The following is a 16056-nucleotide window of genomic DNA, read 5'->3' on the forward strand; positions in this document are numbered from 1 at the left end:
GTTAATGACACATAAACCAGGAAAAATCCTTGTTTCTATCATTGTTATCCTGTCTTTTAAGAAATCTGGCAAAGATTGGCCAGTCTGTCCCCAGAATGTGAGATGGAGTTGGTTAGTTAGTATCTGGTGTCTTCTCAGATTATTATTCTTAAAAGCATAAAATCATAATATAAATTTTGAAAAATCTCTAAGCTAATAAACTCTGTCTAAAATGTTTATGTGAAAGAAGCACTGCTGATCACTGTCTCAGGCTCTGCACAAAACATATTGATCTATAGATTCCTCTGTCATAATAGCCACTTTGTTTATTACTTCAGTTTTCTTTCTGCTACAGTGGTTCTTATAATAAGCTCCCCTAGTGATTTTTGAAACATGGAAAAAATCTAACTGCATTTTGTCCAGGTGTTCAGACAAATTAACATTGCTAGCTCTGATTTTAGTTAATATAGAAGCTAAGGCTGAACTGCATGTTCTGAAATCATTTGTATGTAAGAAACTGTGTTCCTGATCCCATGCCAGTTTAAGAGGAAAGACAGACGTAAACAGAGATGGCATCCCGTGGCCTTGAATCAACTGTCTTTACCAAGGTCTACTCACAGTTATTTATTTATTTATTTAATTTTCCTTGCTCATTATGGAGGCTTTGTGTTAAGCTCTACAGCTGCAGGGGATATGCAGACACAGACTCGATCAGGAAATTCTATAGCTAAGAGACTTTATATTCGGCATATAAGCACAGTTATGGCACTAAGGGACTTGATTTGCCCTGCTCAGATATTCTGCAGAATATTCAACAGCTAATACTTTACCAGTTACAACAAAAAACAGAGAAAATGAAGGGAAAAAAAAAATATTTATACACTTTAGGCTGCCACCCATAGGAAAAACTAATCTCTCTTCAGAGTGAAGTGGGAAAAGTGGCGGTGGAAATAAAGCTGCCCTTGCAAAGAAGAGGTGAAAGAACTGTTGCTCCAGTTGTAGTTGAAACACATTCTCCAATAAAAATATGAAGAATTCAGAGGAAAGGCAAGGAGGGAAGGTAACTTAGGAGGCCATTAGAGGAAGGACAGCCCATACATCTTGTAAAACAGATCCATCTTCAGTCAAAGGTTAATAATTCAGTCTCCAAACACAGGACTCTCAAGTCCAAGCCCAGTAGTACACATTAGAAAAAAAGGCAGCAGTGGGTAGTTTCAGTCTCTGCAGAGACAGGGAGCAGGGAACCAACCCACCATGAAGTCTTTTACTTTCAGGACTCTTGGGCTTCCCTCTGTGGAAGGAAATGGGGATTTGACAGCAGAGCTCATGAGTTGTGCCATTTCTCCCCCACGTTTCATTCCCCATCCATGCAACTTTTTCCAACCCAAAGGATCGCAACTCAGTTCCAACCACGCAAAATGATTCCACTGCATAGTCTCTGTTTGCTCTTAGTCTTAACCTGCATGATAAGGTGAACCAAGTTTCCTCATAGTTTACAATAGAAAAAGAATCTTTCATTGGAAGAGCTGCTCTGTAAAACATGGCTGCCGATTATTTATTCTAAACAAGAATACCTCAGGCTGACTCGTACTATGTTAAAAAATATGCTAAAATATGAAACTTACCCCTGCAGGACTAGAGCACAGAGATGACAGACAAGGCTACAGAGATGCAGTATCAGGAGTTAGACATTAAAACCAGCTGTTCACATGAGCTCCTGAAATCTCAGAAGAGATGTACAACAGCTCTATTTTAATGCCCATTACTGGAAATGAGCATTTTTGACTATACTTTTTGTGTGTTCTCCTCTAGAAATAAATGGGTGTTGAAACTTTAAGCTATTCCAAGTGAGGAACTCTGGTTTCTGGCTTTTATTGTTGTGTGTATAAAAACATAAGGAATTCCTTACTGGGTGAGACCAATGACCCATACCCCAGTCCATCCCTAATAGTACCAATAGAAAATATTATTTGTTGAGAACACATGCATGGGGTGGTCTGCACACCATTTTTTGCACTGTTTGCCCCAAGAGCTAAAGGATGCCTTGAATCTTCAGCACTCTTCCATTTTAAAAAAGCCTTGAAGGGGGTAGATCCTACCCCTTGCCCACCTCTAGGCTTGGGGAACTCTTTCACAGCTTCCAGCCTGAAAGACTCCCCAGTGGTCTGCATCCAGCGTTTCTGGTGGGTGCTATAGCATCTAGCCCATCCACATCTTATAAGCTTGCACTCCATTCCATTTTCAGACACAAAGTAGCAGGATGTCATACAGCCAGCAGAGAGTGAGGAGCCTCCGTAGAGCCAGCTTAACTCTGAGCTGATACTTGTGACCCACCAGGGAGTTCTGTTGGAAAATGCTTTGTGGCACAGGAGTGTTCACAGAGTGTTTCCTGGGTCCCTGTGTGCACACACATCAACGGCACCACACTACAGCTCCTTGGTCCAATCATCCTTAAGGAATGGCACTGTTGACTTTCTGCCATCCTGAAAAGTGAGCCTGAGGCTTACCACCACAAGCTTTTATTCCATAAAATAACCTTTCTTCCAGTCTTAATTGCCTTTAATGTGGAAATTTATCGACATTGTTTCCACTGGATCCCTTTTATCCATGTGCTAGTTGACATCTTCCCAAATTCTGACAGGTTAGTAGAGCAGGATTTCCTTTCACAGAGGTCTGCTGACTCTTTCCCAAAACACTGTGATTTAACCAAATGCTTAGTGATTTTGAATACAGCTTCTACCATCTTTCCAGGGATGGAAGTCAGAATAAATGATGTGTAGTTTGCATGATTGACTTTAGAACATTTTCTGTACATTTGCTAGTCTTCCGGCACTAGGGGGGATGGGAAGGTGGGGGTGGATGGCAGGAGGGATTGCAGGAGTGAGTTTCATCCAGCAGTTCTGCAATTTCACATCTGAGTTGTTTCAGAACTTATAGTTCTGAAATCATATCTTCTCTTGACGACCTGTTGACTATTAGATCTATTTGGTATAATACTTACTGTGTATTTATTTCAGGTTCTTCTAGGTCCTCTGATCTGTTTGCTACAAAGAATTTACAAGGTGTGGAATCTCCTCACTGTCTTGTAGATGCAGTAAAAATGAAAGCAATATTTCACTGAACTTCTCCACTATGGTCTTATCATTCCTGAGTTCCCCTTTTACACCTCTTGTCATCAAACAGTGCCACCAATTTTGATGTATTTTAATAACTTTTCATTATCAACTTGACCATGCTTTGAAAAATGCTCTTCAAATTCATTTTTAGCTCCTTTAGTTTCCTGCTTATATTTGACCTGACGTATTATGGATTTTTATGTTCTGCTCATTTGAGAAAGCTTTCCAATCTTTAAATGCCGGCATCTTCTGTATGATAGCCTCTTTAACTTTTTTATTGAGCAATCCAGGGTTCTTATCTGGACAGTTTTGCTTTCTTATTTTTTGTTTAGTTTTACCTAGACTTCTAGTACAGTATTTTTTAACTCTGGTTTTCTTCCTTTTTGGATTTATCTCTTCAGCTTTTTGCTTTGCTTTGCTTTGCTTTGTTTTAACTAAATTTTTCATTTTTATGTATTCCTCTTTCTTACAATTGCATATCTGCATGCTGGATTTTTTTAACCTGTTATTTCCCACTACAATGGTAAACCTAGTTGAACTATATCTGATATTACAGGAAGACTTTCCTAGTAAAACCAGGTGGACTAGGCCTAGTATATGGTCAAGACCAATTCCAGAATGTCTTTAAGGCTTTGTCCTCCACCTGCAGACATAGCTAATTTGGCACCGTAGGTGTTCCAATTTGCCTTCCTTATTTATTGATAGTGTGCTTTTTATCTCCTTGCTAGCCTTTTCACAGACTCACTGAAAACTAACTTACAATGAATATAAACAAGTATATAAACCTTTCACTGAATGAGAATTACAGGGCACAAAACAAGAGTGGTCCTTTTCCATTTGTAACTAATAATAATTTTCTTACTTACATAGCTCATCCAGTCAAGGGAAACAAAAGTACCATCTGATTTAGACAAACTGTGCTGTACCACATGTAATATATGGTCAACCTTAACAATTCACAAGTAGTTCAGATGCTTACAAATCTTCACACTAACATATGAATAATTATGAATAACTAGGAAATATATAAAGACAAAATTGAATTCATAGAGGTGATTATTCACATAAATAATTCATACAATTCTAGTGTTAATGCATGATTGACTACATGGTAGCATATCTGGTAGTGTCTGACAGAGCACAACACACTGTTTCTGTTGCCTTCTTTTTATAAGGGAAAAATAGGTGGAAAAGGGAATAGCCTGAAATATAACAAGATTTATATGTTTCCCAAATACATCAATTTCTGGTATCATTTAAGGTGACATGTAAGCATATCTGATGTTGTTCAGCCATATGTATTAGAATAATATGTTTACTAGGATTTGATGTTTTAAGTGTAAGCATGTTTACCACACAGGAGTGTGACAGGGACTTAGAGACAGAGAGAGAGAAAAAAAATGTTTTTAAAAGAATAACTTCTTTATTAAAGAAAGATGACATCAAAAACAAAAATTCACCAAATACGTCATTAAATAAAAAACTTTTACTTTGAGGAAACAGATAAAAGTAAAAAAGACTGAGAGAGGGTGATTTTTGTTATATGACACAACTCAAAAGACATGTTCCCATCTGGCTTGAAAATTCATATTCTTTTGTTCCAGTTGAATACTATAGAGAATTAAGATAAATATGCAATTTTAACAGGTTAAAGCTTGGTATAACACTATTCCTCACAAAATCACAACTATGTAGTTTCTGTTACTTTTTCTTTCAATGGAAAATACCAGAGACAGAATTCTTTATGTTTTCCTATAATCATTATCTGAAAAAAAAACCCAAACAAACAAACAAACAAGAAAAGGCTTACAATATTAAACCACTGCCCATATATTTGGTGTACCTTATATCTTCTTAAAACCCCTTTTTTGTATTGGGGGGAATACCATGATCTCACTCTCAAGGGTCAGTCATTGCAAGGCTTTGGAGAGGTTATATAACCTCAGCCTAAGTAAAAGGGAAGGGCTACAATGCCACATGTCTGTAGCTTCCTCACATAAAAAAAGGGGTCATGGACTGGACAAGGCAGTGAGATTTAGACTGAAGGGAAGCAACAAGCGATATTAAAGTTTTGTCTCCTCTTACCACCTAACTTCACATCTAGCTTGCTCAGAGAATTCCCACTGGTGTCAGTGTGGCCAGTCAAATCGGTATGGGCTTTGGTGTTTCCAAAGGGCTTTCAGGTGACTTCCAGAAACCACCTGTGTAATCCAGGCATTCAGAGTGGTTTATTAGCTATCACAGTGATAAATAATACAGCATGACTTCAGGGAAATTCCACCTGACTCCTACTGTTTGATTTTGCCAAAGAGTAGAAGCATGCAGATGGTGAGTTATGGTGAGTTACCATGTCTCAGATGAAGAGAAATCACTTCTCAAAATTTACTAACTCAAAAATTGGAATAGTATGAGATTACTGAGATCCTACAATGTAAGATTGCTGTGCCATCATATGGTAGGATATGAGCCAGTTCTGGAACAGAAGCCAAATGACTGCTCTAATGTGACATGGTACACGATTCTTGAAAGGCAATGTATATTAGTTTAGCGGCACTTAACTACTGCTGCTCAAGGGCTTCCAGAGTGTTCAGTTTAAACTTTGTGAGACTGAACTCACATCCATCTACATCCTCCAAACAGATTTAACGTATACAACCTTGCTAATGCAGTAGAAGATCGTGGCAAAGCAAGGAATTGAATCCTGATTACAGAAAGCAACAGGCATGCTAGTGCTGGATCATCAGTCCACCCACTATTGATATTCATTAATGCCACCACTGCTCACACTGCGATGTGCTTTGCAATACCGATAGCTCCCTTGGTAAAATGGAAACCATGCAGGTGCTCATCAGTGTGGGAACAGGTGGTAGAATCATGCTTTTAAAGTATGATCAAATATTGTAATTTGGAAATGAGAGACTTACTGTTTCTGATTCATCTCAGGATAAAACCAAGCTGATAGCTAAGGATGTCCAACATGGCTGGATTTTTTTTCTTGTTGTGTTTTGTCATCTTGTTTATGTGTTTTGTTTGTTATTACTGCAGTTGTTTAATTCCTTGTCAAATTTGGATCCAACAACAGTTTCCATTATGGAATAAAACATATCTTGTCCTTCATCTCCTCATCTCTAGTCTGACAATATCAGTAACAAATCCCTAATAAGAAAGTTAATATTTGGATGCTTTTCAAAAGTGTGTGCCTTGAAAATATTCTCACATATCCTGGTGGCTAAAGCTTCTAATGCTTTATTCACTCATGTTTCCAAATCTTCTCCTTATGTTTTACATGTACCAAGGGATAATTTATTCAAATTTATGTCACTTACCTTCTCTCAGAAACAAATACACTGGCCTATTTTCTCTGGACTTTATATTAGTTTAGAAGATTAGCAGCTTGTATCTATTAGAAATGTATTTTAACAGAAAGGAGTTAATCTTTCAGGAGAAACAGTAGGTTGGTAATCTGAGAATCAGAATTCTTCTGTGTATCCTTACAGCAGACTTGCCATCTGCAGTAATCACAGAAGCACCTTTACAAGGTATTTGCACAGCCTTCAGAGATCATTCCAGATGGAAGACACTAGTTAGGAACTTCTGCAGAGTACCCAAAGCTCATCCTCTCTTTCACTCAGTTTCAGATCAAGCAGCATGTCGGTAACATGAGTGGTGATGCTGTTATCCTTTATCAAGGACAGAATTCAGACAAGTAGTTCAGCACTTCAGAGGTATGACTGGCTTTCAGATACAACTGATCTGGTCTAAATGTCAAACAGTGGCAGACTGTACATCATATTATCAATCTCCTGAGATAGCTCTGGAAAAATTTAATGTGCAGATAAAAAGAAAAGATATAATTTAAGTATCAACGGGACTAGCATTCCTATTTTCATAATATTACTATTGTTCAAAAATGAATCAAAATAAGAACTAAGGAAAAAAAAGGTTGTGTGTTAGTATTCAGTTTAGCAAAATTTCACCAATTATTACTTCTATATTTAGTTCATTTAATTTTAATGACTAATAGTATAAGGACTTAAGTAAACAGGAAAGTAATGGTGCCTGCTAAGACTACAGCAAGTAATGTTCAGTACAGTCTTTAGGAAGAATTTGCATCTTTCACAGCTCTGTTCAAGATGGAATCAATTTTTCTTTTTTCTGCCTCTCTGCCAATCAGCCATTTTTGCACAACTCCCTTAGGTAATACCAAACTATTAGATATTGAGGTTTCTCTCAGTCAGCTGTTCTGACTAATCAAGTCAGCTTTCTTGGTTTTGGTATGATTAGCTTCTGTGTTTCAATTATTCCCTAATCATTTTACTTCCTGTCTACTTCTCTGCCATGCTTTTGATAAAGAGTCTTGTGGGGCTGGAAAGCCACTGAATCATCTTAAGTTGTAACAATGGATCTGGATACCTGCCACTAGGGCAAAATGTTACTACATTTAAATTGAGAGACCTATATTTAAGAGAGAAATTACTTTTAATTAAGAGACTGTACTTAAACTAGAAGGCTGTATATATGTTTACAACTTCCTGGCATTGATGCTGAAGGAGAGACATTTGTGAAGCTGAAGAGATACAATAAATCTGTTATTTTTTTCCCCTTGTTTTTCTTTACAAGCGTGTGACAGAGAAAACTGCTGCCTTATTTGGAGACCAAAGAGGAAGAACTGAACAAAATAGCTAGGTTAGTCTGGTGGGTAGAGCACTAGCAATGTTCAGTATGCTCTATGAATTCAACATAATTGCCTCTCAATTCTGTTGAGGGGACAAATACACTGAATACAATGAAGCTGTATAGTAATAGGGATCAAAAAAGCAGTCTGACCATCAACCAGACCTTAAAATAGATCAAAAAAGCAGACTGATCATAAATCAGACCTCAAAATAATGGTGTCTCAGTCGGTATTCAAAGTACCATAACATTCCGTTACCTAAGTTTAAATAAAAACTGTCATTAGAGTGTTTAAAAAAGGGTGAAATAAAGTGAGTGCTGACAAAACCACTTTGAGTTTCTTAGAAACAAGACTCTTCTCCCTTGAAATAATTTGGGAAAGTAAAATATCACTACCATATGTACTTTGTTTCAGATTTTTGACTGTTGATTTTGAAGAAAGAAATCCAGAAGGGCTGAGAAAGAACGAACTACAGAAAAGAGCTGAATTTTATGTTCGAAGTAAATCATATGAAGATGAAATATTCTATTTTCTGTTATTTTCTTTAAATATGTCTGACAAAACAAAGATTGACTGCAATAATGTAGCTGTTGTGAAGACTTTCATATCTTTTGAATTGCTGGAGAATTTCCAAAGCTGATTCATGTTACAGAAAACATGAAATATCTGGCTTTTCTTCCAAACTTGTCCATAATTTTCACCTGTTCAACAGCTGGCACATTTTCCATTGGCCCAGGTCACCAAAGTTTCACCATCTTGTACCACGAAAGGATGTGTTGCCTTGCAAATTCACAATTTTAGTAAATATCTGTTTGCATTTCTTGCTTTTGTGCTAAATAAGGTTTGACAGTACCATCAGCTGCCTTCAGAATTAGTCAGATATTGCCTGGTACCTTTTTGTCAGAGCCTCTATCCTACTAATTGATAGTATTTTTGTACCTTTTACCTCCTGTTTCACAATTTCTTCTCAGTTCCAAATCAACTGATTTATGGTACTTCACATCCTCTGTTTTCAGCCTCTACTTTTTCATAGCTAGTTTTGCTATGAGTCAGACTTAAATATTTAGCACTTGGTAGACTTACTTGACTCAAATATTAAAAAAACATGCATTCTTACGTCTTGAGATTGGGTTAAAAATCAAGTAGATTAAGTGCAATGCATTGTCTCTTCTTCTTTGCCATCTGGTTCTGAGTTTTTAAAGATTCTTTTGTAAATTTACAGTGTTAGTAAGAACTGGTTGTTACTCAAGCTTGAAAAGCTGACATTATCATGCTGTTAAATATACCTCTAACAGACACCCAATATCAAGAAAACACACAATCCATTTGTAATGCCTGCTGCAAAACTAATTTCTGGTTTTGTTTGATAATATTCCTATGTGTCTACCTTTGTGTGGACAAATGACAACTGAGTACACGTGCAGTTATATAGATGAATCTCTTCATGATAACATAGTTGCTGGAAAGGATAGCAATTTGCTTTGAACTGAAAGTAAAGACTAGCACTGCCAATAAGATTTGCTTAAGTATACACCAAATGCTAACTTTAAGCAAACATTTTTATAAGTTTGTATCTAGATTAGGAAATTCGCATACAATTAAGTCTTCCATCTTTACAATCTTTTCCACAAATGTTCAGATCATCAAAAGTTTCTTCCTCATCCACCTAATTAAGAAAATAAATAACCTTCATGTTTGACCCTAGAATATTGCCAGAACCTGGCCATTAGTCCCCTCCAAGAGTTTTCTTTTAAGCAGAAATGTCTTAGTCCTACAGATCTGCATGTTGCTGCTGCTCTTCTCCTGTGTCAAGTGAGCTTATTTAAATATTAGTTTTGTTTTGCATTTTTTACCAAATAAAACCCTTGAGTATCCTAAGAAAATTTTTATAAAAGATGCTATAAAGAGGTAATGATTACAGCTGTGAAACCAGTGCTTTTGTGTCTCTACACCTATCACAACCTCCCTAACTCCATTTATTTTGAAATCAATGTTTGCATCCCACTTGCATGACAGAAACAGTCATGAGTTACTCGCCCTAAATTGCATGTGTGCCTTCCACTGTCATGTCCATGAATTTCTCACTTCTCAGTGTTTGGCTGACAAGGGAATCTTCAAGCCTCTCACAAGAGCCCAGATCAAGACAACAGCCTTCCTAGAGAGGTGGTCGATGCCCCAGGCCTGTCAGTGTTTAAGAAGCATTTGGACAATGCCCATAATAATATGCTTTAACTTTTGGTCAGTCCTGAATTGGTCAGGCATTTAGACTAGATGATCATAGTAGGGCCTTTCAACTGAAATAATATATTCTATTTTATTCTAATCTAAGAGTGTGATCCTTTTCCAGGTGCAAAAATGACACTGATTTCCTTGTTCCTTGCAGGATTCAGCACCTGCCTTTTCCTCCCTCTTTCATAAGTCTCCTCCAAGTTTCCTCATGTGTACTGGAAATATCCACTGTGCATTTGATTCCTTCAAGACACTGACTGTTGCTTTTTTAATGTATGGAGATAAAGTCTTACTATATTCAGACATAACTTTGCTTATGTGAGAGATTTCAGGTTCTACAACACACAGACTCCTTCTGGTATTCCTTTCTCTTACTGTTTGGCTCTTTCTAAACCTCCTTTGATAATAAGTTTTTGATACTGCATTTTACTTTTGTTTTCCTTCTTTTCTTTAATTATAATTCAATGTAATTATAATAGAACTTTTTTTGCAGCCCTATTCTCTGCTGGTGTGAATCAAGACATCACTGACCTGATGAAAGTGCCAGCAGTGTGAAAAAATAAAGACTATAGTCTTTACTTCCAAATATCAGTTCTGGGCATTTTTCATATGAAAAGCAGCCTACACAGATGAGGATTGTGGGAACAGGTAAAAAACATGACAATAGCTATATTTCAAACCACCGCAGTTCACTAGACAACATTAAAACATCTTTAGAGATGAATTTCTGGCTCAGAGTAGCTTAGCTGTGTTATGTGTTTGATTTTACTGAATACTGTTATATTCCTGTATACACAATCCTGGTACAGATGTTCAACTGGGGTAAATCAGCATAATATTATTGACTTCAAGTGAGCTCATTCAAGTCTTAGGTTTGTTTTGCATTTTTTTACCAAAAAGAAATATGTGAGTATTCTAAGAACCTGTTTATAAAGGATGCTGTAAAGAGGCAATGGTTACAGCTGTGAAACTGGTGCTTTTTTAATAGATACACCACGCTAATTTTAAAACATGCTGCTTTCATTTGTAATTTCCAAGGCACTACACATTTTTCTCCCTCTGTGCTATACACTGACTTCTAAGGGCAGACTACACAGAAACCTGAAGACAGGACAAAACAGATGAAACAGTGACTGCCATTACACTCAAATCAACTGCAAGCAGAGTCCAAGCAGCTTGGGAAGCAAAGAAGTAGTCCTGCAGCCTGCTGACCCTCCTGCCTACTGGTCAGGCCTCTGCTTTCTGCCAGCCTTTGATCAACTAGAGGACTGTTATATGTCAACTCTCCACTCTTCCCATACACACACATGTTCTGCCTCTTTCTTTAGGGAGTAAACAAAATCAATTATTTCAAGTTTCCGATATATCTATGTGTAAAATGAGGGGATGTCTGAGGCTGAAACACTAATTCAGGTATACTGCTGACATCTTTCCCACTGTTTTCCCCTTTTCTTCACAACAATCTATTAACCATTTGTGTGCTTACCTCATGACCTGTCCCACCTTCCTCCAGTCTGTAGGAGTTGAGATTGTCTTGAACATCAAAAACCATTTTATAGTCAAGATATGTGGTGTCCATTGCTTCCCTTTTGTCAGCTAAGTGAGCAAAGAGATTGATTTGATACAATTTGCTCCTGAAAAAGTCACTTTGGCTGCTTCTCATGATCCTGATATTTTCTAGGTGCTCATAGATATATTGATTAGTAATTTCCTCTCCAGTGATGCATTTTAAATTTGCACTGACCAGTCTTTATTTTCTTTTGTCTGCTCTATATTTTTAAAGAGAGTTATTAATTTTATTTTCTCCAGCATTGTGAAGACCACACCAATATTTCATCATATACTAATGATAATTTTTCAACAGTTACTTCAGTTTTTTCTGTTTCAGTAGGTCCTGCCTTACTTAAGTGTTCACAACCTGTGTTTTGTTTGTATTTTCTGGGGTCCAAACCAATTATTGCAGACAAACATACTCCCCCACAAATCTGTCTCTGAATTGTATTCACCCTCTGTCATAATTAAAAGACTCTGTATTTTCTTTATCTTCTTAAATAAGAAGCATTTGCAGCTCTTGCATTCTATGTCCCTGTCTTCTATAACATATTTGTTTCCTAGCTTTTTTTGGTTGCACTTCTAAATGTCTTTGCTAATTTTTCATATTTATCTTAGCCATCTCTCCTTGTGTCTGAAACTTTTACTTCAGATAATTCCAATTCTTCATTTGCATTTTCCAGTCTCAAAGCATCTTGATACATGCTGTCAGTTAGTCTAAAATTTTGTCATCTCTGAATTTTTGAAAAATGTATAGGACCATGGTGCCTCATGAACTTTACATTGTCTTGAACTCTGACAGCCATTTATTTATCCAAATAAACAATGTCTAAAATCCAAAATTAGTCTACATTTTTCAGTAAGAATCAGGATAGACACTGGTAATATTCACCACTTGGTTTGTCAATAGAAATGTTGTTGCTGTCTCTGGTGAAATTTCTTCAAGGCACAAGGTCTGACAAGTTAAATAACATTCTTCTTCAGACTTGGGGGAGCTGAAGTTATGCAATGTTAACACATAAGCAAAGAATTGCAGTATCAAGTTCTCCACAAAAACTGGAGAGACAATCAATAAAGATAACAGTTCTGAAGATGAAAAGAAAGACATATTCAACTCTCACACACATCTCCAAATGTGAAAACACAGAAATATTCTGAAATGGCCCATGTCTGTGATCTGTTAAAAGTTCTTGTACATAGATTATTAGCGGTTTTGTATTACATACATTATATTTGTCTGGGACTGAAAGAGTACTTGTAGACTGCTACAGATGAGGCTAGAGGAACATCTAGCTATCTTGGAAGGAAACTAAAGTGACTGTTGCCTTATGCTGGAAGTGGAAGGGTAGTGTCTGTTCTCAGTCTCCCACAGAAGGAAATTTATGAAGAAGGTCAGGGGTCTTTCACAAAAAGAAGTCCCAACTAAATAAGGAGAAACAAAAGTTGAGACACTCTGAAGCTATAATCATATTTCCTATCTGTGTGGGGATTGATCCCAAGCTGAGGGACTATGTTCTTCAGAAGCATGTGGAATGAATGAAGACTGAGTATGGCTTTGAAATACAGTCTTTGGTCACTGGTTTCTATTTTTTCAGCTTTGGCAAAGGACATTTGATCCCTGTTTTACTCACACAGTTCACAGAGATTGTCATGTTGGCCCTACCCCTACATTGCAATGCAACAACAGAGAGAGATCACTTTTAAGAGGCTATTAAAAGAATATTCACCAAATTGCCTTTGTGGTGCATTTCCTGCAGTATTTATAAAAACAGTGGAATTGCCTAACTCATCTTACTTATTCAAGCATTCCCAGTCTCTGTCTTTACACAATTCATATCTCTACCCAGTAAATGTATGTTGAACTATGACAACAAAGGCACAAGCATTACTGGACATTGCTGATATTTCAGGTATGTGTATCTTCTGGTGTTCATGAAAGAGGAACATGGGTACTTTCTGTGCTCAGAAATGCTTCCCATTTACATAGTCAAAACACATAGATGTATCAAGTTACTTCTGAAAATCGCATATACTTTTAATAAAGTATAAACCACCAATAAATGGCATGATTCATAAATCACTCTTTCCCCCCCAATTCCAGTATTCTATTTTCATCCTATATTCTCTTCAAAGCAATATTAAGTCATAAACCATGAAGCAGAGCAGCTGAGCAGCAATAAGTATTGCAAGTGTAGTGTCAAAAAAACTTCTGTATTAAACTGGAAGGATTCCAAACTTGAAAAATACTCTCTTCCTTTTTTGTAGACCAATCACAGTCCAATAACATTAAGTCTAAAATCCTCCCTCACACACTGAAGTTCCTTTTTTTTTGTATTGCTCTTCCCTTTTCAAAACTCCATCCATTCAAGCAACTGACCCTGAACTCTGCAACAGGAACTTGACTATAAGAACAAGAATAGGAACAAAATAGGGCTTGACAATAATTCTAGTATCAGAGCTCTCTCTAGTGGTGACTGTGCTACCTCATTATCTATTATTCATCCTAGATAAATACAAGAAGTGAGTACCTCTCAAATAGGACACTAGCAAATTCCTTCTTTGTGACACTCATTAGAGAGATTGTAGGCTAGTGTAGGTGTGTTAGGGTGAGAATACAAGAGTGAAGAGAAGGGAAATGGATTCATACTTGACTTGGGACCTTGGACTTTGGCCAGATGAGGTAGGGATGTAACCATCCTGCCACCAGCTACTTAAACGAACCAAAGGGCAGGACAGAGAAGATCTAGTGAGGGGTTCACCATCTCAGATCTTTATTTTGCTGAAGACTGCTATTTCCAACAGTAGCACTTGCAGATGGGAAGGTCTGATAAGGCCTTACCTGGCTCAGGGCAAAGGCTGGCCATTTATTTTAAACTATTATGTTGGTACGCTTACTCTACATCCCACTTTGAACTGAAAGGGCTGAGGGGTCAGCCAGCTTTTCTTCCACTGACTGTGCTTTGTCGGATGTTACAGGAGGGGAGGAGTGGATAGGGAGGTTGTAACATAAACTTCAACATATGTTTGGGGAAGGTTGGTTGGTCTGTCAGTACTGCAACACAGATAACTGAAGCTGTATAATTTCTCTTTTTCAATCTCTTTCCAAATAACAGGAAGCTGCTTTGAAGGAAGAGAGGCTGGCAAGTATGTCATATTGTGTAGAGCTACAGTAGAGCATGTTCTGCCTATGGAGAAAGCAGAGAAAGGCAGTGTGATGACTCCATCTGACAGTGTAATTTTGACCTCTTCTCTTATGCGGAGGAGAGATTCTCCATGAGAGAGGACGAGCAGTCTTCTGTCCCTTTATCTACTGTCAGTCAACATAAATGAACACCTCATTGAGTCTTTGAAGAAATTTCCACAGAAGATGCAGAAATAAGAGCTTTATGATTTACTTGGAGACTGGAGGTGAAAAGGTACAGCAGAGCATAGAGAAAAATCTGTGACTTGCTTTTGATTTATGTGTTACCACAGTGGTCACAAAAAGCCAAGTCCCTCCTAAACATTTCTGAAGGTATAGCCCATGCTCCATTAATCTTGTAACATAGGAACTGCCATGGGTGAGAGCACACAGGCATTAAGATAAAAGTAACACAGAGTTAATATAGGAGTTAACTCAGTTTGCCTTTCACAGTTAGAAGAATCATAGAAATGATTGTTAAGAGACAGAGATACAGAGACCTGCACATGAGCACAGGCAAGTAGATTCTTTGTATGAAAGTGTATCAAACTTAACAGAAGTGACTTGCTCATTTTTGAGAATGAGGTGGTTATAAGGAGGCTAAGTGTTTTCTAAATATCAAGGAACAGACATATAACTCATAGAGTTTAAAAAAAACAAAATAAAAATTCAAAAACCCCATAACTCTCCAACTGCAGAATGACACAATCATTTGACCTAAAAGTAAAAGCTCAGTTTTTTAGTTTATTAGAGGATGCATCTATCAGAGGATTTGATGATTCTGTAAAGATACTGCAAGTATAGTAGACAACTGCAAAGATAACAGCAATTTGAATGAAGCAGAGATAGTTAAGGGATCCAGTCTCAACTGCAACTGCATCATTTTCTTGAAGCTACTCAAACATTATGCAGAAAAAGACCTGTGGTTCTGATGGACAGTGAAATTGAACATAAGCCAGAAGTATGTCCTTGTGGTAAGAAAGGCCAGTAATATCCTGTGCTACATTAAGAAGAGTGGTGCTAGCAAGATGAGAGAGTTGATTCTTCACCTCTATTCAGCACTGGCAAGGCCACACCTGAAGTACTGTGACTAGTTCTGGGCTCTTCAAAACAAGAGAGACATGGACATAGTGAAGAGAGTCCAGCGAAGGACCACAATGATGATTAAGGGACTGAAGCATCTCTCCTATGAAGAAATGTTGAGAGAGCTGGGACTGTTCAGCCTGGAGAAGACAAGGCTCAGGGGTATCTTATAAATGGATAGAAATACCTGAAAAGAGGGTGAATGGAGGACAGAGCCAGGATATTTTTCGGTGGTGCTCAGT

The sequence above is a fragment of the Tyto alba genome, unplaced genomic scaffold (genome assembly GCF_018691265.1).
Source record: "Tyto alba isolate M040663 unplaced genomic scaffold, T.alba_DEE_v4.0 Super-Scaffold_27, whole genome shotgun sequence".
NCBI lineage: Eukaryota > Metazoa > Chordata > Aves > Strigiformes > Tytonidae > Tyto > Tyto alba.